Source organism: Melospiza georgiana, chromosome 5 (assembly GCF_028018845.1).
Source record: "Melospiza georgiana isolate bMelGeo1 chromosome 5, bMelGeo1.pri, whole genome shotgun sequence".
NCBI classification, from domain to species: domain Eukaryota; kingdom Metazoa; phylum Chordata; class Aves; order Passeriformes; family Passerellidae; genus Melospiza; species Melospiza georgiana.
Genome location: NC_080434.1, coordinates 36521901 through 36537356, shown reverse-complemented (window position 1 = coordinate 36537356; position 15456 = coordinate 36521901).

The window sequence follows — 15456 nt, the reverse complement described above, 5'->3', positions numbered from 1 at the left end:
TTTTATAAGCGTGATAGGTATTTCATTTTCAAAAAGAAACAAAATTTTATAAGAAAATAATACACTGAACCTCACAGGTGTTTCTAAGAGATTCCAGATCAATAAATCCTGATTCCAATGAGACTTGCAAAGACACATATCCATACCTTAGGGAAATAAAGAGTGTTTATGACAGCTTCAGCCTGTTATTGTACGTCCTAAGGACATACAGTTCTGTTCATGCTGTACTCCAGGCCACTTTCTTGTTTCCTTCTTGGTTCTCCCCCCCGACCAAGTGGAGTTACAATGCAGGTTGCTAAGAGAGATTTATCCCACTGCACTTTCTTCTGTGGAAACTTAATAATCATTGTTTAACTTAAATTTGCCACAGCTTCCGTGGGAGAAAGTACTTTACTGGATATTACCACGTAGTCTAATTTTGGTCTAAAAATACATCTCTTTCTTCTGCACTTGCAAACTCAACACATGGAAAAAATGTAACATTTGAACTACCACAGGTGTTTCTGTAGGAAAAAAAAATTTAGGTACCCTAAACGTTATTATTCCATGATACCTGCTCCAAGAAACAATGTCACATATCAAAATAAAGGTAAATATTTTGTAATGCCTGTACAATAGAGAACAGACACATTTAGACATTTCATAAATAAACAGACAGAAGGATAAATAAACAAATATGTTGAGGTATTTGCTGGCGTTCATGAATGCAAGAGACATGCCACAGCTGGCAGGAGCATGCCTTGTCTTAGGTGTTAACCATGTCTTCCCGATTTTCTGCATCCACTTGCTTCAGTGGAGCAGGATTTTGTAACTCTGTAATCCAGAATCTTTGTACAGAATGCCATTATGACAAGCAATAGGCTTTTAATTTCCCCAAATGCCTTCTCATGCGTAAAGCCTTGCCAGTAATTTTCACATTACACACCAGCAAATTGTATTTCATGCTGTATTCTGCAGATGGGCTCCAAGTAGTTCATGCCAGTTTGAGGTGCTTGGTTTTAAAGCATACTAGTGGTCTGTGCTAAATGATGTGGATTTATTGACAATAAACAGAAAGCAAAAGCCGAACTCTGAGCTATTCTGACAGCACTGAATGATGCATCCATGAATTAGACCCTGTGCTGCAGGTGAGCAGGCAAAGTAGAAGGAGCAGACAGGAATTCAGTGAAGCACAGTTTTACTAAAAGAACGTTTGAAGTGTTACCCACCTCCTGCACTGCTTGGACTTCGTGAATCACTAAATTTATCCTGGAGAGCAACATTAGATGTCACCACAAATTCCACTGCTGAGCTCTTTGCAACGCACAGTAGCTGAGAAGTCACAGCTGACACGTTGTCACACGAGAATACCCACTGAAATCAGGAGCAAGAACTGTTCTAGAGAATGAAAGAAGAAACAGATTACCACAAAAAACCACAGGGTTTCACTATCTGAAATTGTGTTACTAAACATTTTTCATTATTAATAATTCCATGGGACTGATTTATCACTTTCATCATGGGGATTGTACTGCATGCATCATGAAAGGACATACTGGTTTTGTGGGTTTTTCCTCACTTTTCCCCCTTCAAGAAAACCCAAAAGCTCATGCAGAGATCAAATGCACAGAGCAGAGTGGGGTGAGCAGTATTAAGTCAAGTGCTTGACAGAAGTTGCTCTGTCATGATCATGTTTTATTCTCCCTGTTGCCAGGCTCAAACTTAAGAGGACTCATTGGTTAATCCCACCTAAGCTTTCTCTTTTTTAAATTTATAGCACTGTTTTTTCCTAATGTTATATTTTAGAAGATTTACCAGATTAATGTTCCCTGTCCACCACAACATTTTGGTTCCTACCATCAAAATTACGTCTGACTCCATGCAAAAACATTCCTGTTGGAATGGGTAATTTTTCTTTCTTTTTTTTCTTTTTGTTTAAGCACTAGGTATATATCTCACTTGTTCCCTAATTTCCTGGGTATGATATATATTTCCTCACTCAAGTCACATGATGACACAGGCCTACATTACAGCTTTGCTCTATCCTGTCAGAGGCATCAAGTTACCAGGAATGTCAATGGACTTCTAAGGAGAAATGGGTTAGGGGAGAAAGACAAATATATTTAGTAAGATTTTTCCAGAGAACACATGTTGCCCTGAAGCAAGCACCTTAGTATGCAGTTGATTGTGTCTGTATAGAAAATAAAAGAAAAAAACAAAGGGAGAATTATTTTTGTCTGAAAATTTCCATTCCGTGAACACAATCTAGAGCAGTAGAGTTGAAAATCTCCCCAAAGCAAACATGGTAGAGCCATGCTGGAAAACTACATGTTAGCAGCAAGGAGCATGCCACACAACTTTCCAATTATTTTACTTTTCATGCAAGGGCAAGGGACCAAATTCTGTTCTTAGTGGCACACTGCAAAGCAGATAATGGGCCCCTGAGCTGGCTAGGGCTAATCTCAGATCTGAAGGGGAATAGGAGAGGCTGATTCCCTTCCAGAAGAAAACATTCTCTTCTCCAGCAGCTGAGCAGGCCCTGTATGCTATGCAGCATGCCAACAGGAATGGAAGGAGAATACAGTCAAAAGGAAAAACAACTGAGGAGGCAGGGTGGGGATGGAGAATGTATAAAAATCACAGCTGATACCATTTCTCCCATACACTAATACCTTGAGGAGTTCAAAGGTTTTCCATGCCTATGGCATTTGGCAATTATAATCGCACGGTAAAATACCTAAGGTTAATGAGTAACCTCTAAAGGAAGTTACTTCACATAATGACAGCAATTTCTCTGAACTAAATGTTAATAATCAGGCCTGTAATACGGTGAGAAGGAAATAGTGGGCAATTGGCAAATGGAACTCTGTTACCTAGTAACAAGTCCTTGAGGTACGAGCCGAAAAATTTTGAGCAGGCAAAACATTTCCAGGCAGGCAGAGCAGCTTGACAAACACAAAACATTTTGCAAATCCGGCAACTGTCCATGACATGGAAAGTGGAAGCAGATGCGGCAAATTACCTCGTTAACAGGCAGTCTGAGGGACAATTAGCTAATGGCACCGCAAAGGGAACGCTGTCACGTAACCAGCAGCAAGGGCAGGGCAGCAAAGTTCAGGTTCCCCTGAAGATAAATGGGAATCCTGCTCCTTACACTGGCAGTGTTCACTCGCAGCTCTGCCGCGGCCGGGGCCTTTCCCTGCCCACCGGGAGATAAGGGGAGCGCTGCCGCAATTCCAGGCACGGCTGCTGACTCAGCAGATCCAGCCCCGGTACCGCGCTGCAGACGCCGCCGCACGGAGCGTTTCGACACCTTTGCTATGAATGGGGCGATGCCTGCTCTGCTCCCAGGCAGGGTTACTTGCAGTTTGCCACGAGGAAGAGCATCAGAGTGATTGCCTCACTCAAACACACCAAACAGGATTTCCTAAATGTTCCCTTGCAGCAACAAATGCACTTTCAAAATCATCTGAACAAATCCATCTCCTTTCAGGCACAGTGCAGGAAACCACGTACCTACCTCTCTCTCCATCTCGTAAAATCCTTTTGACAGGTACAGGAACCACTCAGGAAAAAAGTTTTGTCAACCTCCTTTGTGCATTTTTTTTTTGCCACAAGCAAATGGTGTGTTTTATCTGTAAAGCTGGACAAACCAGCTCTTCACAGAACATTGGTCAATCCCATGTAAGCCACGACTGAAAAGCATTTCCTACAGCAGCCATACCCTCCCAAAGCCAGCCCGGCCCCTGCCATGCTCAAAGGTGTGCCCGGAGCCATGCAAAGGCTTGGATTTGTGCACTCCATCATGACTCCTCAGCAATATCCCCAATTGAAGCACCACAAAGGACATGAGTGATGCCTCATTCCATCCTACCTCACCACACACACAACTTTTAATTCCTGGCTGAAGCTGTTCATCTACAAATAATGAATGTGGCTAGTGTGTGTCCTGTTCCTGACTTTTTCGCCTTATCCTAAAAACAAAAAAGGAATGTTGGGTTTTAGATGTGATGTTAATGCAAAACTAAGTTTGATTTCTAAAATGCACAAAGCCCAGGAAAGTCACATTTTAGCTCTTTTCTAAGCCATGAGCAAAACCAGCATTTTCATTCCACGACTATGATTCTGGACAATGCAAGACACTTCCACTATTTGCATAAATTCAGATCCAAACTAATCTCTGCAGGAGATGACTCCAGAAAAAGAAGCCTCAGTAAAACAAACATACCAGCTGAGGGACTGCAGAAAGATGGGACCACTCTTGCTTTGGTGACGCACCATAAAACAAAGCATCCCCTGGCTCCCCTCAATTTCATTTCTCTGCTTGCAGAATTCCTGGAAAATGGCAGATCATACCCTGTAGCCTAAAGAGAGCAATAAGGCAGAGCCCAATATTTAAACAATCCTGATACTGAAAATCTGGGGTTGATGGGAATGCCAAGTGCCTCGGTAAGAACATTTCTCAGGAGAAAACAGCTGGTTGGCTTTCAGGCGCTGTGCTTGCCACACATGCCCTTAATCAATTTGGTCTAATTTCCCTAGCTTGAAGCACTTAAATCAGCTATGTGGCCTCCTCATCATAGTTGGACTCAGAAGAGAGCGTAGACAGAAGTGACTGAAGAAAACCATTCCAGCAAGAGTCACATGGAAGCCTTTTAAAACTATCAGATCTTACTACAGACATGCAAAAAAAAAAAAAATAAAAGATCAAATTTGGCAGAACTCTGTGTTCTAACTAGTTTCCACTATCAGACAGAGAATACATGTCCTCATTTAGACAGCAAAGCATATCCCTAAGTCCTGAAGAACAGACGCAGCTGCAAGGATTGCTAAAAACCATGGGCCAAGTCTGATGGTAGTGCTGCAGTGTTGCTCCTAACACTCGAGCAGGTTCACTTTGTGACTTTATCCTGTGTCAACAAGCCCAACTTTATCCTGTGTCAACACATATGGGCAGGATGTTATTTGGTGAACAAAAGCCACCAGTGACCAACAGCACACAGGTAAAGCACTGGTTATAAACCCAGAAATAATTAGAGATTTGGCACTTGCCATTGCTCAGATATCTGACTCCAGGAACAGGGGAGCTGACTGCTTTCCAGGAACAGCCAAGCACTCACTGGGGGCCCCTTCACAGCACCCAAAAGCAGCAGCAATCAGAGCCACCAAGCACATTCTAACCTGTCCAGACAGAAGCCAACATACAGCATGGCACATTCTGCATGAGCACCTTCAAGGAAGGCAAGAGGATAGCCAAGAATTAGGAAGGCCCACATGGCCCATGAGAAAGAAGCGTGCTCCACGTGCCAGGGCTACACTGAGGCCTCTGGCAGCGGGGCTGGGTTGGCACTAGGGCCACAGGGCAATCGGGGCCCGTGCCTGTGCAAGGCAGCGCCACCAGGTCATCCTGGGACACGGCCACATCCACGGCTTTGTTCCTTTCCATGATGGCCTGAGCCACGAAGCTCCTGTGGAGCTGCTGGCAGCACCACCTACAAGTCATTCCTGGGACAGGACGAGTGCTCTGAGGTGCAAGGTTTGTAGCCCGAGGCATCTGGCAACATCTGGGCTGCCCCTCACCCAGGGCTTCACCCGGGCAGGCTGGAGCAGCTGGAGGCCCTGGCTGCAGACAGTGTCTCTTTGCACAGCCGACCTCATGAGATGCACAGCCATTTGGAAAAGATAAATGAGGTCACTGATTTTTATTTATTTATTTTCACAACAACCAAAGGCTGCTGCTAAAAACCTTTCCTCTCTCGCACATGCCATAATAAGGCTTCACCCCGGAGGCTGGCAATAAAGATGTCTGAAACAAACTCAACGCTGGACTCATCATCTGCACCTCGGCCTGTTCCTCCTGCCTTTGCATCCACCACTTGTACAGTAGAAGAACTCTTATCACCAACCAATCTCAAGTGACTCATTCTGCACTTGTGCTAGGGAGATCAGAAAGAAGCCTCGTGACTTATAATCCATAGTTAAAACTCCAAGAGCATAAAGACAAGTTATCTGGCAAAATGAAAGTTAAATAAATACAGGTGCCTTGTGGTTGCTACTTGCTGATCTGGCAGCAGTTGTTAGTCATTTCATCAGAAGGCCCATCTGCGAGGATCTAAGAGTCAAAAGCTTTGATTGCTTGCCCTTTATGTTGTCTGGCTCCTCTTCACTCATTCTCGAGAGCCAATGAAGGCTTGGAGTAGTAACAGAAACCTATCCAAGCCATGCTGTTCTGCAGATGTTAAAAAGATAAATGCACAAACTGTGAAGGAGCACACACAATACATGGCAAACGTTTTGATTAACTGCTCTAACTGGAAGTCACAGACTCCAGGCTCTCCCAGCGTGTGTTTTGGCTTTTGAGAAAGGAAGTCCGTAATGGGGTTTTCTGTCATCCTGAGGTTGCTCGGAGCCAGGCTCAGCCCACTGCTCTGCAAGTGGGACAAGGCTGTAGTGGAACTGGTGTGGTTGCACGGCAGGGAGCAGCAGGAATCAGATCCTTTCTAGGGAGGCAGCGACAGGAGCATGGGACACTGCACCCACCACTGGGCTCCAGGCAGCTACTGGGGAGCAGCTCCACAACTTCAAAGGAATTCCTTCTCCTTCCTTCAGTCTGCCCAGTGGCCTGGACACGGGGGTCAGGCACACAGCCCTGTGCTTGGCCCTTTGGGAATCACAAGCGGAAAGAACCACAGGGAACAAGCAGAGCATGAGGCGGCACATGGGGCTTTCTTCACAGCCCACCAGGGGTTGGAGCTTTGCAGGAAGCCAAGTGACATTTCTCAGGCTTAAAAACCAGAACAACACCTGCTATGAAATATTTTGTGCCAAAAGAGAGGAACCAGCATCGCATTCACAAAGTACCTCAGGTGTCCAAGCAGCAAAACTGGTCTGTATACCAGGGAAAGCATCACATCCACACACGTAACTTTGGAGCTTGCTGCTGAACTTGTGTCTCTCAAATTTCCTGTCCTAACAATATAGGGCAGCCCCAGAGACTCAGTGTGCATTGCAAGGGGTGCTGGCACAAACTGACTGAAACCAAAAGAAATTCAAATTCAAGGCTGAATCGCTTTCCTTACCTCATCCCATTGTACTTAGTTATTTCAGCACATAATTGCTAACATCCTTCATTGATCTGAAATTCCTGCGGATACAATAAGGCCAGCCACGGATGGATGCTAGCCTTCACTCTGGGTATACAGGCCTTTGTCACAGCCCCTGGGCTCAAAAAGCATAAAGCTTTCAGAGTGTCAGTGACCTAAATACATCTGTGACAGCCCCAGTGCATCTGTGGGCGCCCCTCATGATGCATTCAGCCCATTTCCTGCTGCCTCAGGCTCCCCTGCACACGGCAGCTCCTCTCCCAGCCCTGCTGCCTTGTCCTTTTTTCCACTTACAGTCATAAAATCATTTCCTCTTCCTCCTGGGCTCTGCATTAGATACGATTAACTGCCACAGGGCATCCTACTTTTAAATTCCCTGTGCAGCCCCATGTGAGGAGTTTGCTGTCGATGGTTTGGAGAGGAAAATTCATTGGTGCATAAAGATTTTATTATTCCCAGAGTAGAGACAGATGTGCAGGTGATTTTTACTCTCTCCCAAGCTGAAAGGGAGAGATTAATATAACACACAAGAGTACATGATAAAAATATTGTCATGCAAGTAGGGCAAATTGGGAGATGTGTGTGTGAAATTTACATACATTGATATCAACATCAATTTCACATACAGATATGAATACTTTCAATTGCTAAGGGGAAACATCACATAATAGATATTTCTCACATCTAAAAAATTATGAGCATCATTCTTTTAAAAAACTATTGAAATTATTTGAAAATCATTTGAACTCATGTACAAAATACACTCCAAGAAAGCCTTTAAGATCATTTCTCATGGTTCAGTAGAAATAAATGCTCTGTTGAGCCTGTGCTTGAAAATATTCAGTCCCAATACATATATTAGATACATACCACCCTTGAGCTGAGAAATCTATTTTAGGGTTTTCCTGTCACTTTCCAAAAACAGCTTAGAAGAGAGTGGTGAAATCAGCGCAAAAGTGACCATATGGGGTTTTTCTGAATGAGCAATAAGATGTAAAAGAGAAAAAGTACACGGAAACAAGAGGTCCACCTTCCTGTATACAGCAAACGTCCAGCAAATCTACAACCAAGAAAAGATAATGCTAAAACAGAGCAAACCTCTGATTTTCACAGACACTGCAAGAGGCTCATTTGAAATAGCTGTTCACCCCCTCCCTCCAGTAGGATCAGTCTTGGATATTTTTAAAATGCCCCTCTAAAATTAGATTTACCTAAACTGTGATGGTCCCTACAGTGAGGAAAAAATACTGGGGAAGTACATGTTGATTCCAGAACCAGATTTTGATTTTACTGTAACTTTTTAACACCCATCTTAGCCTCCCTTTGGTTTTCAAATACTACTGACCAGGACATGAGATTCCCCTGCTAAAACTCTTATTTTCTCTTCACACATCACCACTTTTTGGGGGGGCAGGGCCACAGCTCGAAGCCCCCGGGGCTGCCTGAAGGCTGAGCGCGCTTGGCAGCAGCTGGAAAAGTGGGTCACTGGCTGGCAGCTGTGAGTGACCCCGTTCCAGGCGGGACTGCAGGATGTGTCCCAACCTCTGGGGAACGGCAGGGTTTGTTTGCTGTCGGGGAGGTGCGGGTTATCAGCTCGGCGGGGAGCGGAAACAACCCAGCGGGGCAACTTTTCTGAGGCTAAGCACAGCTCCAGCCGCCCTGGGGCGGCCTCTCCCCTTTCCATGGGAGGCTGTCTCGGCGCAGGTATAAAACCTTATTATACAACCAGCAGAAAAACAGTGACCAAGCCTTCTGGCCCATCTGGAAATAAATAAGGAAAGTCTGGGGCACCATCCTCCCCACATGGACAACCGGGGGGCGGTCCGCACATCACCTCAGCCCTGAGCACGGCTGGGCACCACGACCCCGAAATGGCACGGCGGACAAAACTGCAACAGGGCTTTTCACGCCTCACAGCGTGGTCCAGGAGAAGAAGGCTGCTGGAAAACACCCAATTCCAGCCATTTCAGCACCGCCAGGCCCTCCGCGGGTCGCCTCAGGCTGCTCGGGGCCGTGAGGGAGCCGAGTGACGGGAACGCCGCCGCCGCCTCCCCTCAGAGCCGCGGGGCGGGCGGGCGCCGTGAGGGCGCCCCTGAGGCAGCGCCCACCGCGATGGAGACGGCGCCAGGGCCCCGCACCATCGCCCTCCGTGCCCCTCAGCGCCTGCACGGAACACCTCCACACCCGTGCCCTGAGATGGGAGACGTGAGGGGGGAAACCGCTGTGTCACCTCTGTGGTGAGGTGGGCTCAGCCCTTCAGACAGAAAGCGGGCAAAGAATCCGCCGAGCGCGGCCGCTGACTTCGATTTCCATTATTTCAATACCCACTTTGTTCGCTATGGGCATCGCTTTCTAAAAGCCGGGACAAAAACATCTCTCCAAGAGGTTGGCGGGTGCTTTTGGCACATCTAGGCAGTGCCAGGGCTCCATTCCAGCCTCTGTACTTCCTACAGACTTCAGTGCACTTAAAATCACCTCAGACCACTTAACTTCACACAGATAAAATCTCCTCGCCACAGTGGCACTATGTGCCGCCTTAGACCTTACTGCCGCGAAAGGGAACTTTAACATGAAAACAAACCCCTTCAAGTTATCCTTAAAAAAAAAAAAAATAAAAAAAAAAAAAATTAAAATCTTAAAAGAGCCGAAAGCGCAATTCAAGCATCCAGAGATCACCGCTTAATGGTCGCACATGTGCCGCAGCCTGTGATGCTGCGTTGTGTCCTCAGTGACTCGCAGCATCATTTCAAACCCATCCGCATGCCAGGAGCTGCTTTAGGGGAGATGCCAACGATTTTCACCATCGTTCTTTCCTCTTTTCCCTTCCCCACCCTGCCCCAAAGAGCCAGCTTTCACACAAACCCCATTTTTCTTCAGGTCATTCTGAAGAAGACGCTGTTTTGACAGCATCGTGCATTTTCCCTCTTGCGAGTCCAATGAAGCCCTGCCAAAGAAAGTGATATATGGCCAGAAAGAGACCCTCAACCTCACCCTAATTAGAAGCCTTCACTATTCAGGAGGGTTTCAAGAGGACAGAAGCCTGAGGCAGCTGGATGGGAATACGAACCATACCATGCTCCAGCAGCTTTCTCATATTCATCCAGTGACCGAGATCCATCTGTTTATCATCAGTTGCAATACAGTCGGAGACAAAGTGCATTGTTAATAGGGTGTGTTTGAGAGAAAAGTCACAAGGAAGTGCCCTAAACTAAGTGATTTCTGAAAGTAATGGCTACGGAGCACATACCACACAGTAGCGCTGTGCTAATGGATATTTTTCTTCAGTCATAGCCATTAGCTGTGTGGTTTTGCCAGAAAGATCCAAAAATAAAATACAAGGTGTGAATATATTATCTACATAAGATGTTTCAGTTTCTAACTAGTTCTAACTTTGATTCCTTTTTCTTGTAAGGATTTGCCATACATTATCAGTGCAACAGCTCCTTTTGGCCACGAGCTTGTCCCTGACAGTAACCCTGGACAATGCTTCAGAGCATGCTGAATGTTCTCCAAGTAACAATGATTACATTAACCAACTCCAAAGCATTAATTAGCTTGCTTCATCACCCTCACCCAAGTGCCTGTCTCTAAAATAACAAGTCATATATTATCACATATGACTGTTATATGAGCAACTATTATCACACATTGCATGTTGTTGAGAAGCTGAAGATTTTACTTTTAAGGCCATAATCCTGTTCTGTTCAGCACTGTAATGGAAAGGACAAGCAACCAGGAGACACCACCACATTTTCACAAAGGCAGTGTGAAATTGCAGCTGACCTGATGCCACTGAGGGACATCCCACTCAGAGTTTGGATATTGGATCAGTGGAGAGCAAGATTCTCTGCTGCTGAAAAAGCACTCAATGGCCACCAAAAGTAAGTTGTTTTTTTTTTTTTAATTAATGGCAATGTAAGGGGATGTCAGAGCTCTTCCCAGTCCAGGCCTTCATAGAGCTACTTGGACTTGTATTGATTAAGTGTGGACACTATGGAGCAAACAAAATGCAATCAGATCAGATCAGATCAGCAGAAGCTTTCAGTCCTTGAAGGCTCTAAAATTTGGAAATAGAGATACCTTGCAAGCAACACACCCAGGGTTATTTTAAAATCAAAGGTTATAGGGTGGATCTCTTTTTTTTTTTTCCTGTTGCCCTTGCTTCAGCTTTCAGAAATTTAACGACGTTCCGCGCTATCAAAGCATTCATTCATCATCTTGATTTCTTGCCCCTCCCATTGTAAACTTTATTCTACCACCTTTTGCTCGCTCCCATGCAGTCACTGTTCTTAGCAGGCTCACAGGGAAGATTGTCTGGAGGCAAGCAGACACACTGGGGTAACTCGAGCAGTTTAGTTCACCTGGTACCAGAGGTTTTATAAGGATGCTTGTTTTATGAATGTTTGTGTGCTTATTTCATGAAAGGTAACTATAGTATAAATCAGCAGTTTTCTAATAAAAAGAAATAAATATGGTTTTGTTTGCTAATAGAAGTTTGAGCGTCTTAGTTTGAGGTCAGGGTAGAAGTAAAACCTTGAGCTGGACCTTTTCCAACAGGACCTAAAACCGGAAGAACTACAGAAGCCTCATGATCCAGCCAGGAATTATGTAACACTTGCCAGTGCCATGTGGAGTTATTTCTAAGGATGATTTTTGCTCTTGGCCCTGTCCTGTGAGGTGATTTTCACAGCAGGTCCAGGCTGCCATCTACTAATGGATGGACTGCACTCACAATCCCGTACAAGAGGTCATTTAATCACGGCTGTCTCTCTGCTCATCCCAGCAGCTCATGTTTGGTTTAAGCACTGCTTCCAAGCAGGGCTGCAGCCCTGACCTGAATAAATCAGGAGCTGGGGAATTTATCACTTTCCTCAGTGGTTTATTATAGTGGTTATTAAACATCCCTGCTAAAGATACATGCCTGTGCTCTGAGTTTTCTGGTTTCAAGTTCAGTCTTGTGACTTAGCCAGCTAAATTGCAGAGCCCTTTAGTACATATTTCCTCTCCACAAAGGTGTTTAAAAGTGCTGTAATCAACTTACTCCTCAGCCTTTCTTTGTGATAAGCTAAATACATGGAATTCTTGATCTCTTTCTTGCCATGCAAAACACAAGCCTTTAAACCAGCTCACAAGCTTTCTGCAATCTCCCATCTTTCAGCATCCTCTTAAAAGCACAGGCAGCTAGAGGGAATGCTGTACTCCAGCACAATAAGTGCACTTGTGTCCCCTCTGAGCTCCAAATCCGTTCCCAGATGTTTTATGGGGTCCCCTTCAGGAGGCGTGAATCTGGCTCCAGACTATCCACCCCTTAAATTTGTGTCTTGTTTTCTAACAACCAAGGAGTCTCCTCCACATCCCTTCCAACAGTACAGCACTGCACACGTGTGGCATGGCCCAAAAAGGACCTTTGAGCTCTCTGCCATTGTGACAGTCTTGACACTTTTCCCTTCAGCTTCCACCGGAATTGCCACCAAAACCACCATGTAATGGCAACGCACTGCAGATTAAAGGAAATAATCTCCCATTTAGTTTGTGTTGCAGATGACTTGGGGAGGAAAAGCCCATTCTGACAGCTGCTTCCATTTCATTGTGCTTTTTTGTTTTTGAAAGAGAGAAGACCATTTGTTTTCAATTTGTCTATAAATAATAGGGGAAAACACAGCTGAGGGGCCTAGTCTGATTTTTATAGAACATTCATTTTTAGAAATCTGATAAGCTTAACCACATATGTTTGAAATCACAGTCATATAAAATAGAGAAATCTAAAAAAAACCACCCTACTTGTCATGCAATCTATTATTTATTTTATCTACTACTTAGCAGCATTTGTCAAATATTTGTGTGTTGGAGGCAACTTTGGACCCAAATTCTGAACACGTGGAGAAATATATATCTGACGGAATTAACAGATTAGGACTTAAACCTTTATGAGGTCAAAACTGGGGAGTTTTTCCCTAGATTGAGAGTGACCTCACAAGCCAGCATGACAATTAATGAGCTCCTGTTTTTCCAAGTGAGCCAGGAAGGCAATGGACTACACCTGAATTCCACTCACACTGTGTTTGTGCAGGTCAGATCTCAGAGATTACCGGTGACATTGGTGATATCTGTTCCTCAGCCAGGGCACAACAACAAATCCCTTATTTCTAGTCCCCTTATTTCCTCAGAACGACCATATTTAAAAACAAATAAACAAATAAAATAGATAAATAAAGGAGGTAAATTATGCCACTTGCGTACCAAGAGAAATGCTGACCTGTGGTACAGCAATCTCAGGAGATCGGAATAAAGGGGAGGGGGACATATCCATAAGCTCAAATGTAATATTATGCCTTAGAATGTTAAATTCTCTCTTCCCACTCCCAGCACTATAAAAATTGTTTATGACCCTATTTGTCTTCTGCTTTCCTGAAGTACAATCACGTCATGTCACACCCATGCCATTTAACTGATATATCATGAAGTGTTTGTTGCTAATGAGGCATTAAGGAATATTTCTGATCTGACTTGAATTTTTAATGGCAGTGGGTAAAGCCACTGGAAACGGGGTTGTTGGGGAAGGGCTGTTTTCTGCTGGATCGTAGCATGTGAAAGCTGCAGGAAGCCAATAATAAGCAGAAGGGTTTTATTACAGAGGCTCTGGCCACTACCTTGTAAGGTCTCCACAGCATCAGAACCCCAGCCTGTTTGTATCAGCACAGGGCCTGGAAGAGATACAGCAGCCTGGAGAGGCTCCTAAATCTTCACAGGAGGTTGCACTTCTAAGTGCAACTTCCTATTTAAGGAAGCAGGCTCTGTGTTAAAGGAAAAAGCGAGGCTTACGGGAAGATTTGAGGATGTGAGAACCCTTCCCATGAGACCAGTTGGCTGGAGCCATCTGTCCAACGTGGGGAATACTCATAAGAGCCCATAGAAATGACCAGGCAGCAAACAGAAGTTTGCCAAGGGGCTCAGGGCACTACAGCAATCATCCCTGTCCTTTCATCCATGTCAGATCCCTCCTGAAGGAGCAGGGTGGGGTACCAGAGGTGGCTATGAGGGAGTCTGAGGGGAAGAGAAGGTGACTGCATCCATTCCCACTGCTGGCTGTGAAAGGTAACCTCAGCTTTCCAGCCCTCAACAATTCCTTTCTCCTCTTCCACAGAAAGGCCTAAAAAACTAACAGTCATATACAAAGGTTCCCGCTTTTTAAAAAAAAGTGTATTTCCTACAGTTTTAATGAGCTGGTGTTTGCCCAGTACACTCAGCTATGGTGTGTGCTGGCCTGTCTAGCTGATGGCACAAACTGCAGATACATCACATCCAGACTTCCAGAGACAGAAGGGGAATTGCTGTGTCCACAGCCTTCTCAGACTTCCCTCCAGGTGCTGTGCTGGCAGCAGGCCCTGCTGCTCCCTGGAGAGGCAAGCAGCACTCTTGACTCAGAAACTGTTAGCAGACAATAACTAGTCATTTCAAGAATATGTTCTGTTTTCAGATAAACACATACACAGAACATGATGAAACAAGACTTTTTCGCAAAGGAAGCTGCCCTGCTCTCACTGGACTCAGTCCTGACTGTGCTTGCTCAGACATCCAGCCATTACTGGAAAGTACAGGGAGTGTTTAGCCAAGTGCATTCGGGCTGGAGGTCGCTAAAAGACCTTGGCTTTAGCCCCCAGTGTTTTCAGAGCACTGAGTTTAAAACCACCCACCACAATGTCCGTGTTTGTAATATATTGATTCACATTGCCCACGTACACACCCTGGGAGGACATGACAGATTTGTTCCTGTCATCTTTTACCACTCCTTAAGGAAAATATGTAACCAGCATCCCACCTGTCACATACTGAGTCACCTCCCAGTTAAATACATTTCTTACTTTGTATTTTTTTCTATTCAGCAGATAAACATGCTTCATTTGTCAGTACAGTCACTTCCTCAGGAAAAGCACTGAAGGTTATGCTGTATCAGAATGCAGATCAGCCACCAAAACACTTGCTGTAAGACAAATGCTCAGACTTGGGGAACAGTAAAGGTGCTGGGACCGATTTCAATCAGGTGCTGCAGGAAAGGGATCCTCTCAGGCTGGAAGGGGAATAGCTGAGTTGGCGTGGCGGCCGGTTTGGTCACCCAGAGTGACCACCCTGCTGTCACACAGTGACTGAAGCGTGGTGGTTTTACAGGGCAGTGTGAGCCTGCATGGAAAGCTGTCTGTGAGTCATGGGAACAGGCAGGCTCCCTGTGGACCTCTCAGCATCCCACCCAGCTCTCCCCCCAGGCCAGGAGGTCCAAACCAGGAACAGGAGTGAGCTGCATAAGTTCCCAACAGCATTACACAAGCTACTGTTGAATTTTATTTGAAAAGTTAATTTTTTCCCCCTAAGAATCTCC